The sequence below is a fragment of the Camponotus vicinus genome, unplaced genomic scaffold (assembly GCF_025532165.1).
Source record: "Camponotus vicinus isolate PSW18456_S1 unplaced genomic scaffold, iyCamVici1.0 SCAF_4, whole genome shotgun sequence".
NCBI lineage: Eukaryota > Metazoa > Arthropoda > Insecta > Hymenoptera > Formicidae > Camponotus > Camponotus vicinus.
The window spans coordinates 2584417-2606540 of record NW_028141976.1 but is presented as its reverse complement, the minus strand read 5'-3'; the positions used below and the strand labels follow the sequence as shown (position 1 = coordinate 2606540).

General features: G+C 42.0%; 1 protein-coding gene across 2 annotated transcripts in view; it reads right to left on the bottom strand.

The window, feature by feature from the left end:
• The window catches only part of LOC145970096 (uncharacterized), a 96063-nt gene that overhangs the window by 16481 nt on the left and 57458 nt on the right, over nucleotides 1-22124 (bottom strand). The window contains exon 1 of one of the 2 annotated variants that reach the window (XR_014438319.1): nucleotides 11867-11884. The exons of the other annotated variant lie outside the window; for it this stretch is intronic. The gene's annotated coding sequence lies outside the window, so the exon portion shown is untranslated. Of the gene's footprint in view, nucleotides 1-11866; nucleotides 11885-22124 lie in introns of those variants that run through there. 2 annotated transcript variants of the gene reach the window in all.

The following is a 22124-nucleotide window of genomic DNA, read 5'->3' as shown; positions in this document are numbered from 1 at the left end:
CTGTAATTGCTTGAAGGAGAAATGAATTTTCCGATAGATCGTACGTTCTCAAATTTAACGTAGATATCACGTTGCTAAAGACAAGAAATCCACACTAAATTATTAACTGAAAGTTTTTCTCTTTTCATGAACTGTATTCTTTTATACACTTTAACGTAATCACATTTATTTACTCACTCGATGAGACGAGAAATTTACTAATGACTCTCACTAATCACTATTAATCACTGTCGAATAATAACTGTTGGCGATTAAAAATCACTCGATGAAAGAAACACGCGCGGACACATTACTACACGATGCGACGACGCGACAATGCGACGATAATTACTCGGCGACTGCAAGCAGTTCTTTGTCATGGTAGGTTGCAGTAGGTTAAGGTACTACTGGCGCAATCGAACGCGATCATGTGTTCGATTGAAGAATGCGGTAAACATAATAAACATTTAACATATTAATATTATTATTATCATGAATGTGTGTGATATCCATACATCGTATATCTATTTAAAAATTAATTAGATTAAATAAGTGTTTTTAAAATATTTATTACTTTTACTATTATGATATAAAATATTAATATTAAATATTTATTTAAGATAATAGTGCTCGCCGAAGCGCCGAGCTCACACGTACGCTCACGCTCACATGCCCGTTACACCCTCCACTCACGGTTGCCGGTTGCTTGCGTTTCGGATCTGGCAGCTCTGGTTCGCATGTGTGTATGCATGTGTATAGCGACCAGCAGATCGCAGCAGGCGCCCCGCGTAAGCACCCGCGTCTGACGGTGAATCACGTCACCCTTGCGTGCCTCTTGTATTCGACCCGTCATACGTTAACTACTTCCTTTAATAATTCAAAAACTAAGCTTTGGACGAAATTTTGCCAAAAGAAAAATCGTCTTAGAGTTCGGTCAAGATTATGTTGTTGCAAAAGCATAAAGTTATTTAGATTCACCCTGTATATTCATACGCCAAATGAGCCTCGAAGTTTAAAAAAAAATTAAGAAGTAATAAGGTTCAAATAAACTCTTATTTTTCGGCATGAAAATATTAAAACACACTAAACTATTATAAAATAAATTTGACAAGACAATAAAAATTTACAAATTTAAAATCTTACAACCAATATATATATATACAGGGTTAAAAAATTTATTTTTAATAAGTAAGAAGCGAAAATTAATCCTCTTTAACTCATTTTTTAAAATGTTAACTGAAAATATTAATTAAATTATCTTGCCTTCTTACTTATTAAAAATAAATTCTTTCATTAAATTAACAAAGTCTGTATCGTGATATAATCACGCAAATTTTTACGTGATGATTGTTCCTGTAAATTATTTTGTTACTCTTATCAAAAAGAAGGTGAGTAAAATAAATAAATAGATCGCAAGCACTTTCCCTCCGCTCGGTACGAGAGCATGGTATGAGTGCGGTAGCCGTCGCGCCGCAGACTTCGCGCGCCTCGCCCCTGGCTTCCTCTTGTAGCTCCGCGCTGATTAACTGATTACAATAATTAATTGCGGCGAAATTATTCATGGGATCGAAAAATTGTATTAGACATTTTTTCTTAAATTCTCCTTCTCTATCGGATGGCACTGAGCGTATGCGATACTTTTTTAACACCCTGTATATATATGTGTAAAGAAAATATATTTCCTTCAATTCAAATCTGCCGCGCTCCACATGCTCCGCGCGCCTTTTAATAAACTTACGTTAGATGGTGGGATAGGTAGGATGACTAGAAGAATAAAAGAGAGATATGGATATAACTAGAGAGACACAGAGAAAGATTAGGTAATCGAGCACATGTGCATAGAAGCAATATGGAGAATAAAAGTTTGGATTAATTAAGATAGATTGTAAAAGTGAACCAAGTCAGTGTAAATAAAGAAGTGATAGTAATAGCTTTAATTGTCGTTTCTTTATTTACAGGTAAGAGTGCACACATTGTAAATAACCATTGTAAATAGTAAATAAATTTTCCACTTTATTTACAGAGAAACACATCTGGTTATTATTGTCGCTGATACCGCAGCCCAACAGACAACTATCTTATATATGTATATATCCTAAATAATAAGTAGCAGAGCTACATGAATTGTTGCAAGTGTTACATCCCGCGCCTGATTTTTCCACGAACTTTCATTTAAATCCTCTAAGTTTCTTTCAGCGCATTTGAAAAGCGCGCCAAGGCGCGCTATGACACCGAACTCCGACTAGCGGCCGAGCGCGGCACTGCGTTAGATTTAAGCCTCCGCCAAGCGCCCAGAGATGGCGCTCAGCTAGGGCCCCTCTCTCTCCAAGCTCCCCACTTTCGACCGCCGCAGCAGTCGAGCCGCCGAAATCGAGGGACCTCGGAGCGGGCCCAGACTTAGTCAGTCTAACTCGAACCGACAAGTCCTAAGCTGGACTCTAACTCTAATTCCATATCGTAATCTTAACTCAAATTCCAAGTTCATTATAAATTCATTCTCGAATCTAAGCGCTAGTTTAAATATATTACATTGTGTGTATTAATTTAGAAATATATACTAGTGTGTGCTAAATTTCGTGATCATTCAAAAGAATCCTAATTCAATAAATCCACATCCCACGCGACGCGACGTTAATATACAGATATTCTTAACCAGGCACGTGCTACTAAATTATAACAATTAAATCGAGTTTTCGTATTTGAAGTGACGACAGAGAGGACAAGCCGCTCGTCGCCTACAGAAAATACGAAGCATAATTGATTACTTCTGATTCAAAGTGACGTCTCAGAGAGGACAAGCCGCTCGACGTCTACAGAAAATCCGAAGCATAATCAATCATTTCTGATTTGAAGTGACGGCTCAGAGAGGACAAGCCGCTCGCCGCCTACAGAAAATCCGAATATGACTTTAATTTTCTACAATGCCTAAAACACGCCGTGCCGGTAGGAAAAATCAACTCCGTCGGATGATAGCGAGACATTACTATGCCGCGTCCACCAATTATATCGATATCGTAGAAACAAACCACTACGATAAAGAATACGAACAATTATTCGCGAATGCAAATAAAACCACGTGCTTAATAAAGTGGCCAGAAAGACTCATCCCCATCGACGTTGATAACCAGCCGCATCAACCCGCTTCCGTTCATCCCGGAGACACGCATGGAGCGCCGCGATCCCCGCCTACCAGTGCAACCTGATTAATCAACGCGGCCAGGCCACGTGGAAATTAATCTTTGAAAGGTGTTACGTCCTATTTTATCGTTTATTCAACGACTCTGCAGGGCTTACCGTGCATGGACGAACAAGGTTGTATCTCTCAATTTCTTTTTCAGGGCAACCTGCTAGGCCGGCTATACCCTGGGACGCCGAGAGATTCAGGATCTTGCTAACGCTTCTTTTCAGAGATAATTTAAGGTTGACAAATAAATAAATGGATTTGTATTGTAATTTTCTAGTTCTTTTTATTTCATTCCCTTATCCGTGTACATTAAATGCAATTTATGTTAAATATAGAAGAATATAATAATAATTTTTTTATTGATACTAATGTTATATTATTTTTATAGGTCTACAATCGTATCAAGGAATTCCTCGCTGCTCAAATAGTCGAGGAGTTGATTTATCTCAAAATCTGTAAAACTCTCGTCGCTCGGAGAGATGTCTATGGGCTCAAAATCTGCTTCTCCAAAAGCAAGCGGAGAAGAATTCGGGGTAAAAGGGCCTGAGAATGAGTCAGGAGTTCGTGGAGGGCTTGGCGGCGGTGAAGTCTGGACTTGTTGGTCCCTTGTCGCAGGGATTTCTCCGTTGCGCTCCCAGGCGCGGAGCAGTCCTAGCGGGATCCCGTCCGTAGGATTGTTTAAATCGACAATTATTGTCGATGCGTCGCTTGAGCTGTCTGAATGGGTTGTTTCAGTAATGTCTTCCTCCTCAGATTCCTCGCCAGCTGATATCGCTGGGCTGTTGTCGTTGTCGTTGATTTCTGGGTTAAATACAGGGGGCAAGGGGGCGAAGGACAGATCGAAGAGGGTATCTTCGCGATCGTTGGCGGCGTGTACAATATTAGGAGGGATATTATCCCTGTCTACAAATAATTGTCGTACAACGGAGGGACGATCTCGGAGCAATCGTTGTCTATATATTTCTCGGCGAGCTACGCCTGCGTTTCGCAGAGGGAATTCGCGACGTGTTATGGGATCTGGACGTCGGGTGTTGACCATCTATTAATGAGAAAAAGGTTCGAAATCCGATACGAATATGATATAATATTTCAATTAATTTTCCCGAAAATTATTAGTACTTACGATGTCGCAAGAAAAAAAGGGGTCACCTGTCAAAAATGAAAGTATCGTGTGAATAATACGTCACACACACGCATATGCACAGTGGAAGAGAAAGTATATAATTAAATAAGTTTATTTTATTTCTTTCTCTGGTACTAAATTATGATTTGAAATCATTAAATAATTTTTAGTTATTAATCATGCCTTTATATTTCAAATCGTGTGTATAGACATAAAGTAAGAAGAGGATTACAGGATATGTCATTGAAATGACAGTTTATCAATGCAGCTGGCTCAGTATATTATAAAATTTTCATATAAGCCTCAGCCAGTGTATCGTTACTAATCTCTGGGATGGATCTCGTATCTTGAAATCAAGGCTAGATTCAACCTGACGTGGTTTACATCAGACAGCTCCAAAATTAAAGGACAACTTCCATCATCAGTGACGCAGCTTCAGGATAATTGTCAATTAACCGGGCTTAAGTTGTATCTTTGCCTAATCAAACGTCGATATGACAGGAGGCCGCTAATTTTTTATTTGCCTCACCAGCACCAAGTCAAAAGGAAACCTCTATCATTGGAATATGTTCCTCAAAATAATTGCCTTTTCACTGTGCCTAAATTAGATTTGTCCTGCTGAAGCAGGTTCTTACTAATTACTGTCAATCGAGTCGTCTTATCAAAGAGATAGGTCCCATGAAAGACTTCCAATTCGAAGTATGATTTAAATAAATAAATGGTGTGTATGGATGTGGGAATATGAATGGATGAAGGTAAGAATTAAAAATATAGAAAATGACAGTCAAGTAGCATGCGACTGTGTAGGTTATTAATTATTAATAAGTATTAGGAAGCAAAGAAAATTTAATTGGTTTAAGATGTACTTACCAGATGATGGAGTTCTTGATGTGTAAGGATGACTGCTCTCCGTCGGAGACCGACTGCCTCGGCGAGGTCCCTGAAGAGAGGTCAGGAGCCGTTGAAGAATAACTGGCAGAAGACCGAAGTTGAATTTGAAATTCACTTTTATTTTAAAGTATACTCGAGTACAATATTTGACGGCTTTAAGATGCTTCCTTCCTTCTAGAGAGCTGGTGGTCAGATGCTAGCTGATGTCCACTCGAGAGCGCTGGGTCAAATGCTAGGTGATGTCCACTCGAGAGCGCTGGGTCAAATGCTAGGTGATGTCCACTCGAGAGCGCTGGGTCAAATGCTAGGTGATGTCCACTCGAGAGCGCTGGGTCAAATGCACGGAAGACTGAGCTGCGCTCCCTGAGGTACCCTCTGATCCCTACTTTGTTCCAGGAGTCAGTGGTAGGGGAACGGGAGCTCTAAGCGTAGGTTGCTTGGCTGCTATTTGCTGCTCTAGTTGCCCTTCCTTTTGGCGCATGTTGTGACATAGTAGTTGCGCTTTTGCGTGGGGGGGAATGGGCTATCCGTGCGTGGGTTTGTTAATTTATAAAATTTTATAATAGTTTTTAGCTACCAGAATTCTCGTTATTTGTATACATTTTCTAATGTAGAATCTTAAATCTCCTTAAGGAAATGCGAAAGAAATGCGAACGGTTCTTCTAGCATGCTCCGTTCAAAAGCTGCCTTAAAATTCCGCTTATAATAAATTTTTTATAATTAGTAAATTCTGGTGTCATAAACTATTATAATTACAATCATTTTATAATATACATATATATATATATATATATATATATATATATGAAGGAGAGTGAATCCGTAGGGCTGCCCAAGTGCTTGAGTATTTTCCTAGAAATAAACAGATAGACCACCCGAGCACTTGAGTTAGGTATAAACAGATAGGTCGCCCGAGCATTTTTCGGTCCGCGATACGAGTAGTCTCTGTGTCGTTGCGAGAGCGCGAAGACGTACGTTAGACGAGCGTATCTCTTTGTTCGTATTAATCCTGTAATCCAACGAATAAATAACAGTCATTTGCCCTAAAAAGTATTCTATTCCATTTTACATCCTTACACCAAAATATCCTACAAATTGGGGGCTCAGCCGGGATGATAACGGATAATAACGGGATAATAACGGTGCATAACGGGATAATAACGAGTCAATGGAATATTTGAACATTTAATCGGGCATTTTCGAGAAGTTTCCGCGAGCAGTGTTGTGAGTTGTGCGAAAGAGAGAGAGACAAAGGACGAGAGATCTTCGAATAGTGTGCGAGAGAGTTTTCGAACAAGAATATTCGAGCATTCGATCGTCTTCAAGAAGGTTCCGCAGTGTGTCCGCGGGATATCGCGTTGTATTGTGTGGAAGAGAGAGATATAGAGGACGAGAAAGTGTTCGAGTAGTGTAGAGATGAGAGATCTGAATAAACTCACGGTAGCTGCCTTAAAAGAGTTGCTGTCAGCGCGTGGTTTGTCCAGTTTCGGCACGAAAACCGAATTAATCTCGCGCATAATGGAAGCTGATCCATCGGGAGCGTGGTTGGACGATAGACGAGAAGATGATGAAGATGTCGGGGATTCTTTACAAGGAGCTGGCACGTCAAATGCGCAGCTAACGATTAATCCACAGCAACGAGAGATCGATTTATATAGAAGAGAGAGAGAGTTGTTAGAGCGTGAGTTAGCATTGGCACGTCTTGAAATAGAAGCAATGCGACGAGGAGTATATACCGAGCCAGTTGCAGAAGACGAAAGTCGACAACAATCGACGCATAGCATTGCTGCCGCGAACAACAATGTTTTGGCCGGTCAGCCGCGAGCAAATATTACGGCAATAGCGGATTTGCTCAGTAATTTCAGCGGTCAATCTAGTGATTATGAGATTTGGGAAAAGCAAGTCAAGCTACTCAAAGCGACATATAAATTGGAAGACGATACTGCGAAAATACTTGTGGGCATGCGGCTTAAAGGAAAAGCACTCGAGTGGCTACATTCCAAACCGGAATACATTGCGATGACATTTGATCGTCTTCTGGACGAGCTGAGAGCTATGTTTCATCGTCGACAGAGCAAGGTGGTAATTCGGAAAAAATTTGAAGAACGTATGTGGAAGAAAGACGAGACTTTCCACGAATATTTCCATGAGAAAATCATTATGGGCAACCGAGTACCGATCGACGACAGCGAGATACTTGAGTACGTGATTGAAGGCATTCCAGACGAGGCACTTCAAAACCAGGCGCGTATACAACGATTTACGACAACAGATGGATTGCTAGAAGCATTTGAGAAGGTAACTCTTCGAGACCGAGCAGGCACACCAGGATCATCGACATCGAACAAACGAAATGGTAATCAAAATAAAGGCGAGCGAAAAGAGACTGTTAACGGTGGAGGAAACAAAAAGCATTCGACTAAAGTGGTACGTTGTTTTAATTGCGGCGAGCGCGATCATGTAAGTGCAAGCTGTCCGACAAAAGAGCGAGGCGCTAAATGCTTTAAATGTGGCGAGCGTGGGCATATCGCGTCGAAATGCTCCGAGAAGACGAACGCGAATAAAGAAAGTTGCGCGGTGACGGGGGTTTCGCCTTGTAAATATTTTAAAAATGTTCTGCTTAACGGTTGCGAGATTGAGGCGGTGATAGATTCAGCAAGCGATGTTACCTTAATTCGCGCGGATGAACATGTTAAGCTTGGATCTCCTCGATTAAGTTTAGGCGAAATATATTTCGACGGCGTGGGTTCGAGCAATAATGTGACGTTAGGAGGGTTTCAAACAGAAATCATTGTAGACGGGCATTCATATCCGATTTGCGTACATGTAGTTTCAAATAATCTGCTCCGGTATAAGCTATTGATAGGAACGAGCTTTTTAAACATGACTAATGTTAATCTTAAAGGCGTCGAAGAAGTAACTATTAGTCCGTTATCGGAAGCGACGTATGCAGACGCGGGATGCGAAGATAGCGTACCCGAGGTATTAAAGATTGACGTAGCTAACAACGAAGTGCATCGAGCAGATCTCATAGACGTTTCGCACGTTAAAAATTCCGATCAACGTTTAGCGATAGAAAATCTCGTAAGTAATTACAGGCCGAATAAGACGCGTGAGCCGGACATAACGATGAAACTTGTACTTAAAGATGAAGAACCCGTATATCAATCCGCGAGACGTTTATCCGCATCTGAAAAAGAGATAGTTAATACGCAGATTGATCAATGGATTACGGATGGAATTGTTCAGCCATCTACCTCTGACTATGCTAGTCCAGTGGTACTCGTTCGAAAAAAAGATGACTCTTATAGATTATGCGTTGACTATCGGATGGTGAATAAGAAAATTGTTAAAGATAGATATCCGTTGCCGTTGATCGAGGACCAGTTAGATTTATTGCAGGACGCTCGTGTCTTTAGTACACTCGATCTCAAAAATGGATTTTTCCATGTGCGGATGGACAAGTCGAGTCAAAAATATACTGCGTTTATTGTACCGGACGGTCATTACGAATTCTTGCGAGTTCCTTTCGGTCTTTGCAATTCGCCGGCAGTATTTCAGCGATTCGTTAACACGATATTTAGAGATCTTATACGAGAAAAAATAGTTTTAGCTTATATGGATGACTTAATTGTTCCGTCTGACGACATTGAGAGCGGCATAAAGAATCTTAAAAAAGTTTTAGCGACAGCTAGTGAAGCGGGTCTTATAATTAATTGGAAAAAATGTTGCTTCATGCAAACTACAGTCGAGTTTTTGGGCCACGTAATTAGCAACGGTTGCGTCCGTCCTTCAGATCGTAAAACAGAAGCGGTTCGGCGATTTCCGAATCTTACGAATGCCAAGCAGGTACAGAGTTTTCTTGGGTTAAGTGGGTACTTTCGTAAATTTGTCCCTGGGTATTCTACTATTGCGCGACCCTTGACGAATCTGCTGCGAGCAAACACTAAATTTTATTTTGGAGAGGCTGAGAAAAATGCGTTCGTGCGGCTTAAAAATATAATGAGTGAAAAACCGGTGTTATATTTGTATCGAAGTGGAGCGGAGACGGAGTTGCACACGGATGCTTCTGCGCTAGGGTACGGTGCGATTTTACTGCAACGAAGTAGTGAAGATCAGAACTTTCACCCCGTTTATTACTCTAGCGGTAAAACTACTCCTGCGGAGTCGAAATATGCTAGTTACGAACTGGAAGTTTTAGCGATAATAAAGGCGTTGAAGAAGTTTCGCGTTTACTTATTAGGTATCGCTTTTACGATTGTTACTGATTGTCGCGCGTTCGCTCTCACTATGAATAAGAAAGATCTTTGCGTGCGTGTTGCTCGATGGGCGTTACTTTTGGAGGAGTTTAATTATTGTATAGAGCATCGGCCAGGAAAAAGAATGATACACGTCGACGCACTCAGTCGGAATCCACTTCCGGTCTGCTTTGTGATCGATAAGTCGGAAGCTGGTTTGACGGCTCGTTTGCGAAAGGCTCAAGAGGAGGACGACAGCGTGAGAAAATTCCGAGATCTAATAATGCAGAACAAAACGAAAGATTACATAATACGAGGTGATCTAGTTTATAGAGAATCCGGCGGTGATGTCCAACTTGTAGTACCGAAGAGAATGCAGACACAGCTCATACGACGAGCTCACGAGCGCGGACATTTTTCAGCTGGAAAGACTGAAGCCCTTGTGCGTACTGATTACTGGATCCCGAATTTGCGACAACGAGTTGAAAAGGTTATACGAAATTGCGTTGCATGCATTCTGGCGGAGAGAAAACATGGAAAACAAGAAGGCTTGTTAAATCCGATCGAGAAAGGAATTGTTCCTTTAGATACGTTGCATATCGACCACTTAGGACCTCTACCCTCTACTAAGAAGTCATATCAATATATATTTGCTGTGATTGACGCTTTTTCAAAATTCACATGGCTGTATGCTACCAGATCTACAGGCACAGCTGAAGTTATTGTACGCCTTAAAAAACAAGCTGCAATTTTCTGCAATCCACGAAGGATTATTTCCGACAGAGGTACAGCATTCACGTCGAATGAATTTAGAGAGTATTGTCGTGACGAAAATATAGAGCATTCTTTAATAACGACGGGAGTTCCCAGAGCTAACGGACAAGTTGAGCGCCTCAACCGGACGCTCATACCATTATTGACAAAATTAGCTGCACCAAAATCTGATGAATGGTATAAATATTTGGATGCTGCTCAGCAATGTCTAAACGCAACTATACATCGAAGCATCGGCATGTCGCCGTTCAAACTTCTTTTGGGAATACGTCCACGGCTTAAAGATTTTCCAGATATCAAAGAGTGGCTCGAAAAGGAATGGGTTGAGTCATTCCAAGACAAGCGTGACGAACTGCGAGCCCAAGCGAGCGAGAATATAGCAAAAATCCAGCGTGAGAATAAACACACTTATAACAAGAAAAGGCGACAGGCTTCAAGTTATCGTGAAGGAGATTTGGTCGCCATCAAACGCACTTAACAAGGTCCGAGATTAAAGGTCGCTCACAAATATCTTGGCCCTTACGAGATCATTCGAGTTCTGCGTAATCAACGATTTGTGGTACAGAGAGTCGGCGATGGAGAAGGTCCCCAACGAACGTCAACATCAGCCGACAATATAAAGCTATGGGTCAACACTAATTCATCGGAAAGTGAAGACAGTGATGACGGAGACATTCGGGACGAATGTATGAGCAGGACGGCCGAGTGAAGGAGAGTGAATCCGTAGGGCTGCCCAAGTGCTTGAGTATTTTCCTAGAAATAAACAGATAGACCACCCGAGCACTTGAGTTAGGTATAAACAGATAGGTCGCCCGAGCATTTTTCGGTCCGCGATACGAGTAGTCTCTGTGTCGTTGCGAGAGCGCGAAGACGTACGTTAGACGAGCGTATCTCTTTGTTCGTATTAATCCTGTAATCCAACGAATAAATAACAGTCATTTGCCCTAAAAAGTATTCTATTCCATTTTACATCCTTACACCAAAATATCCTACAAATATATATATATATATATATATATAGTTGCTTAACATAGAAGAAATAATTGTTAATAATAATTGGGTGGTATAGAAGTGTTCTAATTATTACGGTTCGATATATCGAATTAATTCTGTTGTAGCGGATGGCCGTAATACCAGGCGGTCGTGCCGGGTCTCTTATCGCTAAATGAGCCCATGTACAACTGTTCTGAATGAAGCTCGGAGGATCGCTTATCTCTTGGTGAATAATTTTATTCTTATATTATTTTATAGGACGATTTAATAATTTTGCTTGCAACAATTCATGTAGCTCTGCTACTTATTATGTAGGATATATACATATATATATATTGGTTGTAAGATTTTATAGTTGTAAATTTTTTATTGTCTTGTCAAATTTATTTTATAATGATTTAGTGTGTATTAATATTTTCATACCGAAAAATAAGAGTTTATTTGAACATTATTACTTCTTAATTTTTTATTAAACATCTAGGCTCATTTGGCGTATGAATATACAGGGTGTTTCATTTTAATCCGACCAGTCGAATATCTCGAAAACCAAGCCCGGGAGAGAAAAATATTTCAGACAAAAGTTGTTTGGTTTCGAGGGGGCCATAAGATGGTGACAATGATTTGACCTTGAACAGTCATTTGAAGGTCACATAAAGGTCACCTTAAATTTCTTAAATGGAATACCCTATATATTTTTGCACATTCTTGTAGCTGACATCGAGAGCTTTCCAAAACACTATAATTAAGTACCTTTTCGTTAAGTACTTTTCGAGTTATGAGGCTTGAAATAATTTTTTAATTTTACATAAACCGTAAAATATCTTGTAAAATATTCATTTTTCGATTATCTTACCTTAATACTTTTACGTACAAAATTATGAGAGAAATCAATTGGTGTAAAGAAAACACATAGTTGTTTTTAAGAAAAAATATGGAATTGTTAATTGCAAATTACATATTTTTTCTTCAAAACAACTATGTGTTTTCTTTACACCAATTGATTCCTCTCATTATTTTGTACGTAAAAGTATTAAGGTAAGATAATCGAAAAATGAATATTTTACAAGATATTTTACGGTTTATGTAAAATTAAGAAATTATTTCAAGCCTCATAACTCAAAAAGTACTTAACGAAAAGGTACTTAATTATAGTGTTTTGGAAAGCTATCGAGATAAGCTACAAGAATGTGCAGAAATAGGATGTTTTATTTAAAAAAATTGAAGTGACCTTCACGTGACCTTCAAATGACTCTATAAGGTCAAACCAATGATACCATCTTATGGCCCCCTCGAAACCAAACAACTTTTGTCTGAAATATTTTTCTCTCCCGGGCTTGGTTTTCGAGATATTCGACTGGTCGGATTAAAATGAAACACCCTGTATATATGTATATATTCTTTTAACAATTTTATAATTTTATGAATATTACGCTCGCAATAAAAAGTGCTTCTTATAATATTCGATTATTCTCGAGTCCTCTTTGTCTTTAGACTCGGGCGCGTATGTTGAGACATAGTGGAAGATAAGATTATTGACACGCGCCAACCGATAACGCACTGCGTTCGGCTTAGCCTTAGCCTTTGGCACATATAAGAAGATTTATAATTTAGCTTGATTATTCGTACGTATAAAATCATGTTTTACTAAATTTTATAAGATTGTACATTTGTTGGATTTCAATTTTATGTTCTAATCCTTTTAATATATTTTAACATATCTTTTCCTTCGTTAAATTTATGTTTTATTGTCAGTTATATTGTTCTTATAATTCGCCTTTTAAATTTCGTACGTATATGTGTTCCGTATTCTCCTACGATTTATAACTTAATAATTTAGTAAGACATATTACACTATATATTTATTAATAACCATGCGTGTTTATGGTCAAAGCAAAAGGTCGGTCCGAAATTTATTTCACGCCTCGACTTTAAAAGAATATTATTTCTAAGTCTCCTTAGTCTGAAGTCTAATGCATGAACGTCGTAAGTATCAAGGGAGATAAGATACGTCGACGCGTGTCAGTAGATGACGCACCGCACATCTTTAGCCTTGACCGCCTGACTGACTTATTAATTCACGCATATAAAATCATATTTTATTCGCATTTACCTATAGTTTTAGGTTTGTTATTAATAAAGAAAGAAAATTATTGTATTTAGGTTGCTAGAATACATATGTTTGTATGGATAATTAAAGCGCTTAAGCTAACGGATATTCCTTGGATAATATATATATATATATATATATATATATATATATATATATACTTAAAGTATATAAGAATATATTGCATGTTTTTATGACTACAAATTTTGTGTGCCTAACTCACTTTGTTATTTTTATTAATAATTATATATATATATTAATAACAAGGGTGATAAGTCGGTCTGAGCTTGTTTCGCGATTTAATTCTCATTAATTCTTGCATACGGGATTACGTATAGCGCTGTCTCTCGCGCGGGCCGACCGATAGTGCGGTCTCTCTCACTTTCACGTACTACCTATTGAGGTCTCGCGTATAAATCTCGATCGGTTTAACCATTCGATTATGCTTTATTATATGTTAGAGGAGGCTTAATAAGTATTGTTGGCGTTATTATTTACTATTAATTGATTTATTAAAATATGATTTTCCTTTATGTAGGTTTTTTATATATGTATATGTATATACATATAATTGGAAAGGCACAAGCCTATGGGTTTTTCATGGATAATGTGTGTACGAAGTGAGCCTCTTTTAATTATTTAACAAGGCTGCCACGCAAAACATCTATACGGCAAGTATATTCGTTTATATATATATACATATAAATTTTTATATTTGTAATTGAGTAATGTATTTTGAATATGGATTCACGTGTAGGTTATTGTTGAAATGTATTTCTAAGGAAATTTTACTAATAAATATATTTTATTTTCCTGTATAGCATGTTCGTTAGGTGATGAAAATATTGAGACACCCGGTGGACAACCGAGTGAGGCTATGTTTATAGGGTGACTTACTATTCTGCATCCAGAAAGAGTTATGTATAAAAATTTTATTCGCACTGAATTCTTCCTTTAGTAGTTATTATTTAATTTAATATATTTGTTGTTAAAATTTAGTGTATTAATATTTGATTTATCATACTTATTTTACTATTTGATTTTCTTCATTACTATATGGTTATACACATTTGTAAAATATTATACCCTTTTAATTACATTAATATATTAACTGGCCATTTATTTTATATTTTAATTTTATAATTAAATAATCAAAGTAAATATATACAGGGTGATTCTGAACAGACGTTTGTCTTTAAAAAGATAAATTGTGGAGTCTATTCTAAGACGATTTTCCCTTTACCAAAATTGTCTACGAGGCTTAGTTTTTAAATTATTAAATAAAATACTTCGCGAATTACGGAACGAGTACAAGAGGTAGACAGGGACGGCGCAACTCACCGTCCGATACAGGCGATCATGTGGGGCGCGCGACGCGATCAGCTGATTGCTGCACACGATGAGTGTAACAATCAGTGTGTGTGTGGGAGGGGGGGGTGTATTTATGCACGCGTATCCACACATGCACCGTACTCTCTCTCTTTCTCTCTCTTTCTCTTTCTCCCTCTTTCTCTCACTCTCTCACTCACTCACTCACTCACTTATTCTTACCTTAATAGTGAGATTCTTCATACTGCTGATAAATAGCAGTGCCCAGTGTGTTGCACGATAATAATCGTCGTCGACGAGACGTCGTTTCTTCAACACGCAGTCTGATACAAATAAGCGAAGTTTTTTCTTTCATCACTTTCGACACTTTTACAAATTTACTCGCGCACTTAATCACTCACGATTGATAAAAGGAGGAATTTACCAACGGTTACGGTACGAATTTAATAAACGGTTAACGCATTTAATTATTAATTACACACTCGATTAAAGAAACGCGTTAACAGAACGCGATACTCGATGCAAAGCGCGCGACGCGACGACCGACGACAAGCAGGTCAGGTTAATACTAGCGCCTCTAGCGCTGCCAAACATAAACGTGTAGCATTACGCGCTAATATCAAAAATATGTTATTTTTCTTTTCCTTTTATCAGGAACTCTGGAACTCCTTAAGATGAAACAAATGTGCTATTAAGAACTATTTGATCTTTAAATCGAGTGTGAAGTTAGCACCCCCTTTTTAAATGTTGTTATAATGATGTTAATCGCCGGAACTCTTTCAAATTTTAATAAGGAACTCTAGAACTCTTTAAGAGGAAGCTGGAACTCTAATCAGAATTATCAGAACTTTCAGTCGAAATTCCAACTTCACACCCTCAGATTTACACGAATCTACTTCAAAGAGGCTGTACAGAGATGTGCATACAATAACCGCAAGCGACTGAGACTGCTCTCAAAATGTCCTGTCAAGTCCCTCTTACAAAGGAGAAGAAAGACAATCGCATGATAACGCGTGTAAATAAATATCGAGTGATATACGAGGTGTGATATGTGTGTCATTCAAGATATATATATATATATATATATATTGTGACCGTTAATTTATTAAGGGCTAATGACATTAAATGACCGGTGATAATGGCCCACGGCACACCTTCGGCGCGATCTTCTAATATAAAAGAAAAGTGCTTCTTCTCCAAAGTAAAATATATGGGCGCCAGGTGCGGGAATCCGCACCACTCTAATAACATTTAACGTATCGGCAGTACACACAAAAAAAATGCAAAGCTCTCAGAAAAACCGCGACGGACGCTCGGCTAGCCCCGTCTCGAAATTGGTAGAGGGGCGGTCCGTTTTAATAATTCACAAGGAAGGATCGAGAATACAAGGTGGCTGCAAATAAAACATAATATTTTAGTAACAAGAATTAATATATTTAACATATGAATAAATTTCAACGGCGGACAGACTCGCGTAGATGTAGAACGATTTTATAATATTGATTATCAGATTATTAGCCGGCAGCGACGGGCCGGCATTCGAGCGCGATCACCGCAGTATCACGTGTCACGCGGCAGGAAGAAAGCGTAAAAGAAAAGTCCCGGAATTCCGCGCTAAACGAAACTTGTTAGAGTTTCGGCAGCTACGAATTCCCAAATAATTTTTAATAATGAACACCGCGGTTTTGGCTCCTTTAACATCCGTCTGTCGCAAATAAAATAATTAATTACAATAGTAGATCTACTCGCCACACGCACAGTTAACAGAATCGATTATAGATGCGAGTCGATTATTCAGATCTACTGCTTTAACGAAAGAATTGAGCGACTACTAACGTATCTAACATAGACGGTTGAATCTAGACATGAAAAACTATCAATAACAAGAAAGTATCAAATGATTTGAGCCTCGGAAGTATGCGAGCCGATGCCGCGACGTATTTGTCGGTTATCGGATATCGCAATCGCCTTTGTGCGTGAGCTCGGTTACAGTACTTTAACAGACAAAGTTTTACAGCTAACAGTAATAATTGTACAAATGAACATTTACAGTGACTGTCGGCGCGCAACTGGGAGAGAGGGCACTTAATTTTACGAAAGCTCGAACAAAGTCTTTCGGCCGACCGTCATACTCTAAGACGCAAATATCGAGAACGCAGAAAAAGAATTTCACAATAAATTTAATGACGGCAGCTATACGGCACCGACATTGTTCGAGCTAATTCTACCTGATACTCTAAACGATAAACGGCCTGATGGGGTCGACGCTCGTCTCACCGATGACTCCGTGAGATCCTCGGCGCTCTCGGCATCCGCTTGAGAAAATCGATGGATTTGGGCCGTCGTGCTCCTCGCCGGTCCGCCGAACAGTGACGAGCGGAAGGCCCGTCGGATTCACGCCGGCAAGTTAATGTGTAATTAGGCCACTTGTGGCGCTTCCGCTACCCTCAGGATCGTCACGCGTCTCAATGAATCCTGCGGCCTTCAGGGCCGTATTCGCGCCTGTCGCTCCCTGTCTCTTCTCTGATTATTTTTCTTGGCCCTCCTGTTGAAGCCCGGTGTGAGGGGTTTTTACGGTAGCCGCTCGCCGTAACTATTATGGTTCTTCGGTAGCGCTTAATTCGGCCGCAACGGCTCCGTTTTCGGGGTTCCGGGGTTCGATCTCATTTCTCGGTCGACCTTCCCCGATTGTTCCTCGTACCTGCTGAGTATAGGGAGGTTTACAGGGGCGGCAGCGAAGTCTTAAATTGACGTTACAATTTTAGGAAAGTAGAGAGAGAGGTACTTAGCTCGGCGTTCTCCTTCCGGTCGGCGCCTCCGCTCGTCCCGTATCTCTTGGTCCGGTCTTCTGCGCCGTGTCGAGTCACCGGGTGAGATTCCGCTAGCGTCCCCCATTACAGTAGCGTCTAATCTTAACATTACTATCGCCATAATAAAAAAAAATGAATTTTTACGCAAGGGAGGCGGGTCTACTCCCGCCCCCAAAATCCGCTCTTTCTCTCCCTAAATCAGGGGAGGACGAGGACCCAAAAATTCCTCCCGGTTGGATCTCGCGATCCTTGTGACGTGCCGCCAGGCGTCACGTCACAACTCCCCCCTCCTAAGAGAGGACCGAGGAGGTCTCGGCTACCGACCAACGTCGACAGCCGTCAGCCTTCTAATGCTCCTAAATCTCCAAATTCAAAATTAGGCCACTCTCCTCCATAGCCGCGCCTGCAGTCATCCTCATACAGGTTACGAACACGCAACACCACAATGATCATGCGACCACAAAGCCACAGCAGAGTACTACTGAAACAAAGAGGAGCTCTTATCCTAGGGGGCGTAACAGTAGGAAAGGGCTAGGAGGATAGAAACCGACTAAGGCGATGCTGTGGTCCCTCAATCTATTTTTATTCTCCACCAGAGAGGAGCCGAGAAAAAAAAATGGTACAAAAGGAAGGCAGAAAAGAGAAAAAAAAATATAATACATAGATGGAGGGGTTGGCGGCAGCTATTAATGGCCCAAATGTCCTCTGTCGGGGTGGTAGGGCCCCAGGTCTCTCCACTCCTCCCGGCATCTGGGGCAGGTCCGAAGGGTGACTCCGTCCCGACCACATCCATAGCAGTACTGGCGGTCCCCCTTGGGCCACGGACAGGTGGAGTAACGATGGTCGGGGGAGCGGCAGTTCCAGCAGGTCGTGGAACCTCTGGTTGGTGGCCTAGCGGCCACCACCGCCCCCGAACGCTGTGGTTCCCCCACGAGTTGAGCGGCGGCACGACCTGTCTCCGGTGGAGGCGGAGATGGGGGAGTATGACCCCCCATCGTCAGGCCGGGGCGCCTCAGAGAGGCTGACAGTAGGAGGCTTTGGCCTCTTCCCCTTCCGGGAGTGCTCCGGTGCACGGCAGCTATTGCGGATGGAGGGGTGTCCACCTGGACCCCTTGGGACTGGGTGACGGCCGCTTCCGTCTGGGTACCCGCGTCTTGTGACTCCGGTGCGGCAACCCCGAATAGGCGTTGTCCCAGGGTCCTTCCTCCGGAGGCCTGGGTCCCCCGCTCCCTAGTACGGGGAAATTCCCGGACGGTCGCTCCTCGGGTGGTAGTGCGGCGGCGGTCCCTATTTTCTGCGAGGTCCCCGAGTTCTATCCAGAACCCCGGGTACCGCTCGTGTATTTCTTCGATGGCATCCCGGTATCGGAGCCTGAAAGTTCGCCACTCATCCATTTTTCGCTCGGTTTCCTCAACGCTTATACTTTCGGCAGCTATCTAGGGAAGCGGAATATGGTAGGGTTTAAGATCCTGCACGTGCACCTTACCCGCAAAATCGCCACTCAAATGGACGAGCTCACACACAACAGGCGAAAGCATGCGATCAATGCGAAAAGGTCCGTGGAATTTCGGTGATAACTTTGCGACAATATTCTGTGCCGCTGACGATAGAACATGGTGACGTTTTAATACTAGATCGCCAATCTGAAAAGCAACATTGCGTCGCTTCAAATCGTAATAAGTGGCTTGTTTGCGGTAGGCCTGCTCTAAATTCTCGTCCACCCAGTCGTATAGGGTACGTAATCCTCTCATACGCTCGGACCAATCCGCGGGGTTCCGCGGTTCGATTTCGGCCGTCCCTCGGCAACGATCGCGTAAACTATTAGAGGGATCTAACTCTCGCCCTAAGTTTAAGAACGCGGGTGATGCTCCGATCGAGGAATGATGAGCCGTGTTATAGGCGAAACGAAAGTCTTTCAAGTGCTCATCCCACTCCCGATGGTCTCGATCCAGGAACGCGACAATCATTGTTTTTAAGACCCGATTCACCCGCTCTACGGGATTCGCTTGTGGGTGGTACGGCGGAATAGTGGTGAGTTGGATTCCGTGCTCTTCAGCGAACGTTTGCAATGTTCGGTTCGCGAATTCCGTGCCGTTGTCCGTAAGCAGGAACTTTGGTGTACCCCACCGCGAGACTACTTCCTCTAAAGCCTCACAAATCTTTTTCCCGTTAGCGGCGCGTAGCGGAAAACACTCTACCCACTTTGTAAATAAGTCCTGTACGACCAGGACGTATGTGAATCCGGACTTACCTTTGGGAAACGGTCCCATTATATCGGCAGCAATGACAGTCCATGGGCCCTCTACGATGCGTCGGCCCATAAGTCCTGTCGGGGGAGCCTGTTCCACCTTCGTACGTTGACACGTGTCGCACCGCCTAACGTATCTCGCGACATCCCGAAACATATTCGGCCAAAAGTACGCGACCGCGAGTCTCTGGAAGGTCTTTTCCACCCCTAAATGTCCGGACTGCGGCTCGTCATGCGCCTCTCTCAGAGCCTCCCCTCGCCGTTCTTGCGGTAGTACTAATTTCCACCGATCTAAATCCTCGACAATGTCCGACACGATCGCCCTTGGTCGACAGTAATACATTTGACCATCTACAACTCTCCAATCCGTATATTTTTTAGTTCGGTCAGATACCTCCCTGAAACGCCGGCGATACCACTCATCTGCGGTATCGGCAGCTGAATCTGCTTCCGCGGCAACTAATACTTTAACCTCGGTGTCACCTTCATACATTCTCGACAGAGCATCCGGTACGTGATGTAACGCGCCTTTTCTATGCACTATCTCGTAATCGTATTCGAGTAGCTCTAAGGCCCACCTTGCGAGTCGACCCGTAGGATTCTTAAGATTATGCAACCATCGCAGGCTACTGTGATCGGTTATTACCGTAAACTTATAAACCTCTAGATATGGTCGAAATTTCTTAATAGCCCATACGACAGCTAAGCACTCCTGTTCTGTGACGGAGTATTTCTTCTCCGGATCGGACAATGCTCTACTCGCGAAAGCTATAATATTTTCTAGTCCCTCGACTGTTTGTGTCAAAACTGCTCCGATCCCGACAGAACTCGCGTCTGTTTGCAAAACGAATGGAAGATTAAAATCTGGACACGATAAGGTTGGAGCGGCCATCAAATGTGAACGGATCTGTTCAAAAGCACGGGCTTGATCTTCCGCCCATTCCCAACGTTGATTCTTTTTCAGTAATCTTGTTAGCGGTTCACTGAGAGTCGCGAATCGCGGGATAAAACGCCGATACCAGGACGACATACCTAGGAGCCGGCGTAACTGCTTAACATTCCGTGGTGGCGGGTATTCTAAAATGGGTTGAACTTTGTCAGGATCCACGGTTAGCCCGTCCCTTTGTGCAATAAACCCGAGGTAGCGAACCTGTGAGCGACAAAACTCACATTTCGCCGGATTTATCGTGAGACCGGCAGCGAAGATTTTGTCTAGTACACGTTCCAACCATTCCAAATGTTCGTCAAAAGTGGGCGTTACGATTACTATGTCGTCCAGGTACGCGAACGTGTGCGGTTCCATCTCCGGCCCGATTAATTTGTCTAATAAACGCTGGAATGTCGCGGGCGCTCCGGTAAGTCCATAAGGCATCCGCGTGAAGTGGTACAACCCCTTTCCGGGAACACTAAAGGCAGTAATCTCTCTGCTCTCCTTGGCCAACGGTATTTGAAAGTACGCCTGGCTCAAGTCGAGAGTTGAGATATATTTAGCAGATCTAAGTTTATCTAAAATACCGTTCATATTCGGCAGCGGATACGCATCTTTTTTAGAGATGCCATTCACTTTCCGAAAGTCCAAACAGAATCTATATTTCCCGTTAGATTTCTTTACCATAACGATAGGATTTGACCACTCACTAAAAGAAGGCTCTATAATTCCAGCCTCTAACATTTTATCCACTTCATCGCGAATAGCCTCCTGAACCTTAGGCGAAACCAAATAACATCGCTGTTTAATAGGTCGATGTTGGCCAACGTCAATAACATGCTCTGTAAGAGAAGTGACACCGGGGTTTTCGACAGCTATCGGTACCCTATTCTCCAAAAATGACTCTAGGCGTTCATTCTGCAAGGGTGTCAACTCGGGGAGTCCACAGCATACTCATGATTCCTCGCTCTCCGACTCAAACGGATATCTCACGGCAGGACTATCTCTAAAATTCCATTCCGATAACTCATAATCCACAACTACGCCCAATTTTCGCAAGAAATCCATGCCGATTAAACACGAGACGGTCAAGTCCGGCAGCAAACGAGCGGAAATGGTACGAATCCGATCCCTTAGTCGAAACGATAGATCGACCTCCTCGCGCGCTCTCGCTATCTGCCCATTCGCGGTGCGAATCCGAGTAACTCGTTGCCGAGTAGGCAGATTCAACCTTCGAACTATTTTAATGGCCTCAGCCCCGAGGATCGTACGAGTCGATCCCGAATCGACAAGCGCCCTTAAAGGTTCCTTATTAATGGCAACGATAAGATAATGCAATGGTGGTAGCTCTAAAGAATCGGTGGGATCGACCATGTTCGAAGACAAGACTATCTCGCGCGTGGAGCTCGCGACGCGGGCCTCCCCTTCAGTATTCAGAGTCGCAGCGGCCCTCCCTAACGACTCTCGGCCTCGTTTCCCGAACACGAGGGGCACGTTTTCACGGTGACATTCGCCTTGCC